This window comes from Mastomys coucha, unplaced genomic scaffold (genome assembly GCF_008632895.1).
Source record: "Mastomys coucha isolate ucsf_1 unplaced genomic scaffold, UCSF_Mcou_1 pScaffold16, whole genome shotgun sequence".
Lineage (NCBI taxonomy): Eukaryota > Metazoa > Chordata > Mammalia > Rodentia > Muridae > Mastomys > Mastomys coucha.
In genome coordinates this window covers 8894268-8898939 of record NW_022196898.1, presented here as the reverse complement: position 1 = coordinate 8898939, position 4672 = coordinate 8894268, and the positions used below count along the sequence as shown (strand labels likewise).

Here is a 4672-nt window from a genome sequence, read left to right as displayed (position 1 = left end):
GTACTTGTGGTTTGGTCAAGGTTGGCTGAAACCTCTCCATTCTCTTGTTTCTACCTTACAAATGCTGGGTCTCAGGCTCAAGTATCTGGTGACAGGCAGAATTCTAAAATAAATGTCTTGTTGAGATTGTTCTGCTAGCCTCCTGTGCTGGAACTACTCAGAGCCATCTGGTCATGTCCTGCATTTGTTTTCTATATTTTTAACCCACGGTCAAGTTTGTTTCTTCTATGGCTCAATATTCTATCCCCATTTGATGTTTCAATAAGAAGTTTTAACCCATACCACCATCAGAAACCCTACTTCTGAAGCCCCTTGGACCAGGAAACAACAGGCCATTTTCACAGACCACTGTGAAGTGTGGTTGTCTTTTCATGGCACTCCATGGAACACACTCTGTGGAACCCACTCCCGAAAGCACATGAAAGCCGCTATATCGTCCCTTCTCAGCTCAGAGGAGCGATCAGAGAAGAGACCTCCAGCCTCTCATCCAAGACAGGATCGTTACTCTTTCCAGAGGAAGTGTGCAGCGAAGATTGTGATTCAGACACCAGAAAGGTCCTAAATGCAAGTCTAGTTCAGGGGCATCCTCAGACAGAAAAACTTTAAGAACAACAACAACAACAATAAAAAATGGCTCTGTTTCTCCAAACCGTGACTCATCACAACAGCAGAAATAGCCACCATCTCATATCAAACAGAGTTACCTACACCCCAAAGGTAGACATGCCAAGAAATAGCACACAAAGAAGATTGCTCTAAACATCTAAACAAGCCCCCTTTTAAAGACAGACCTCTGACAGCCCATCTCCATACACGAGTGGATCTCATGGTATTTTCACACCTGCTGTGCTTCTTGCAGAATACTAAATAAATTGTCTTCTTCCTACTTTGGTCTAAAGGGTGATTTCTTTCACTGATTTATTGGCCTAACACTATATCCCTAGGTTCCAACCCATTCTTCAAAAGGTCATGCCTTCTTGCTGTTTCTTTCACACTTCAACTTCCTCCTTTTAATAAAATGACTAGCTGCTTTAAAAAGCTAAACAAACAAACAAAAACAAAGAACAACAGCAGCAAAACCCCTCTCTACCTAGATACTGTCATCTGCCTTAATTGCACAGGTGCCCTCCTCCTATGTGCAACCAATGCCTATCACTGTCCTCCAGCTAGTTAAACCAACACCTATGCCCTTACCTTTATTGCTCCCAGTATTCAAGTTGCTCCTGACAACCAATCCCTCCTTGATACTGTTCTCAGTTGGACTAGGCATTATGATGGACATGGGTACCAAATAAGTGGGCTGAGATTGGCTGCCTTTGCTTATTATGATGCAATGGCCCTGGCTTATCATAAGATGAATCAGCCTTCATGGGGAGTGGTCATCTCCTGGCCAATGACTGACAGATCCAGCTCCCTCAAATCTTAAGGGATGAGACAATGGTCTGTAATGCTCTAATCTCTAGAACAGGTAAGTGTCACAGGTAGAATTCAGGTTTTATTCTTTTCACCAGGAGGATGTAGCTTTCCCTTAAGAGGCCTCAGCCAAATTCTGATATTTCCATCTTTTCCTCCAGTACTCGAAATTCTAAGAAAGGGCATTTGTCAAGTCTCTCTTTCCAGTGTTACCAGGAAAATAGGAGACATTGCCTTAGAGTTTCTTCACTGAAGGCCTGCTCCTGGGCTGGAAAGATGGCTCATGGATTAAGAACCTATTCTGCACTTTTAAAAGACCAGACTTTTATCTTTCCATGTTTAATGACTCACAAGAGACTGTAACTCCAGATCCAAGGGATCTGATGTCTTCAATGGACAAATGCACATGCCCCCACACAGACCAATATGCATAAAGATAATTCAAAATAGAAACAAATCTTCAACCATCTAGCATTATGTAAAAGCACATCATATATATTTTTCAGAGGGGAAAGAGGTGGGGTGTGGCATCCCAGGCCTTTCACCTATACACTTGTATAGCAGAGGCAGGTATATATCTGTGAGTTTGGGGCTGTCCTGCTCTACATTGTGAGCTCAGGGCTATGTAGAGTGATTCTGTTTAAAAAAAAAAAAGTCGCACTGCCTCTTACAGCATGATAATGTCTCAGCTGTAATCTTTATGCAATAATTGGCTACACTGGTCTTGGACTACCTTGACAATTTGTTCATCAGTTTTGAGGTATTTGATAACACCTCCAAATTTATTCAGGTGAATTTCTTTTGGATGCAATAATCCAGGATTTCTCAAACTTCACAGAGCATACACAATGTCTGGGAATTTTGTTAAAAATGCAAACTGTGATTCAGTAGGTCTGGGATAGGCTTGGAATGCTACATTGTAGTAAGTTCCCAGGTGATGCGATGCTGTTTATTGTAAAGCAGCTGGGGAGTAGGAGGGTGACAGGCAATCCTCCCCGTGTGCCTCTGTAGCAGAATGTAACTGTTCTCGCTACTCTGCCTCCTGGTCTTTCTTAGGTCTCTAAAGTAAGTCCTATTGCTTCACAAAAAAGCAAGATTGTGAGTTTATAAACACCCAACTTACATGTTGACCTTGTGCCTAGCCCTCTTTCATTGTGCACCTTCCGTTGTATTGGTGCTGAATGACATGGTAACAAAAACTGAAGACGTTCTGAAGGCTATTAGGCTTAACAGACCCAGTAGAAACAATGCATATAACTCCACAGAAGTAGAGAGAGTACAAACAGCCACGACCAAGTTCCTGGTCACACCATCAGTGGGAGCTAGACCACAGCTTTTGCAAGGCCAGAGGTAACCATGGGATGACACCAACTTGTCATTCATTCTGACTTCCTTGCAATGCTAAAATACGAAATAAAGAAAAAAGAGTGGTAAAACATAGCATACATAAGAGATCAAGGACAATGAAAAGGGGAGGGAAGTCTCTGGAAACAAAGTTTTATTGAACACTATGAATATCTTAAATCGCCGGATTGTAGATAAAGCACTGTGCTCTGAGAAGGCAGTAGAGCAGAGATTTCCCAGATTCTGTCTTCATATAGTTTACAGGTTAGTGAGGAGACAGACACCGAGGAGGTGGCACCGATCCTGTTATCTGTGGTGTCTACATTTGTAGGCTTGGTAGGTATCAGTGTGCACTGGCTGCCATAATCAACTATGGCTTAACATCAACAGAGCATATCCTTTGGTTTCAAATAGGTCCCAGAAAATCCTATTTCTTGGAAGGCTTTTTCTTAGTTCACAAATGGCTGCCTCTTGGTTTTGCCATAGTGATGGGGGAGGAAGAAAGATGGGGAAGGGGAGTGTTTTCTGCTGTGCTTCCCTCTTCATATAAAGAGGAGGAGCCCTCGAGCTATGATCTTATTTACTTCTTAGAAATAAAACAAATATTGTAGTGACAATTTTGGAATTCTATTTTAAAAAAAAACACAGAGAAGTATTATAAGAATGTGTTTTCATTTTAACTCCAGGTGTAGGGCTATTGGGACTCGTTCACACTGTCCACAGCAGCTGACTAGATGCCTCATGCTCTAGCAGAGGCCTGGCTTGCCAGCTGCAGCTGGTTTCTGTGGTTGCATGAGATTTGGAATTCTGGGAACTTTTCAAAGGATATATGAATGCTAGAGCCTCAATAGGCAGAGTTGGTGGTTTGGTGGTTGTTTAGGGGGTGTTGGTTGCAGTTTGTTAGTGGCTGTGGTCAAAAGAAGAAACAAAAGGAAAGGAATTAGATTCAGATCTCTCTCTCTCTCTCCCTCTCTTTCCCTCTTTTTCTCCTATCTCGTGATGGGGGGGGGGTGTAAAAGTGGAGGGGATAAAGTGTTGTCAAGAGAAGAAGAACCCACGAAGTAGTGAAGACCAGCTACAAGACCTCTTTAATCACAGAACTCAGAAAGCAGAGGCACATGAATCTGTAAGTTTAAGGCTGATCTGGTCTACATAGCAAGTTCTAGTCCAGCCAGGAATAAGAAATGAGACTCTGGAGAGAGAGAAGGGACAAGAAGGAGAGAGAAGAGGAAGGGATATAGGGAAGACTTAGTATTCAATTTCACTATGCAGTATAAACAACATATGGCGGCCTTCCCTGGTGGCTCTGGGGCACTGTTTCGTTGTTCATGTGCATTTTAAATAGCAGTCGGAACTTCAATAGTGTATATTTTCAATTTCAATTTCAAGTCATGAGCATACATTAAAAGTTATGAATGCTTTTGGAAAGTCCTAAATGACGGTGATGAGGCTGGAGAATTTCACACCATGGTAGAAAGTAATCTCAGAACTGAAGGTGAAAGTGAAGACAAGTTCACCTTCATCAGCCTCCGTACTAGAGCAAAAAGGGAAAGGGAGGGCATAGGATACCCCTTTTCTATCCATACTAGTTAACATTTCTTTTTCCAGTTTGGAAACATCAACCTAAGAGCTTATTGGACATTACAGCACACACCTGTGATCCAGGCACTTAGGCCATTTCCGGTCCAGCTGAAGGATTGTTGAGAGCCTGTGAGGCCAGCCTGGAACACAGAAGTATCAGGCCAGCATGCCTACAGAGCAAGATCTGGTTGCAAACCCCAGTCCTCCCCAACAACAACAACAACAACAACAACAACAACAACAACAACAGATCTCAAGAGGAACTGAAATGAGGGCTGTGTTCTGATTTGTTACCACCAGGTGGAGACCACACAAAACAAAAGCATTTCCCCGA

At 42.6% G+C, this 4672-nt stretch overlaps 1 long non-coding RNA gene across 1 annotated transcript; it reads left to right on the top strand.

Annotated features, from left to right (window-relative positions):
* The first annotated feature begins 1358 nt into the window (after positions 1 to 1358).
* Positions 1359 to 4672, top strand: LOC116092909. Its single transcript, XR_004119558.1, has 2 exons — positions 1359 to 1468; positions 4366 to 4672. It is a non-coding gene; the product is annotated as an uncharacterized LOC116092909 (long non-coding RNA).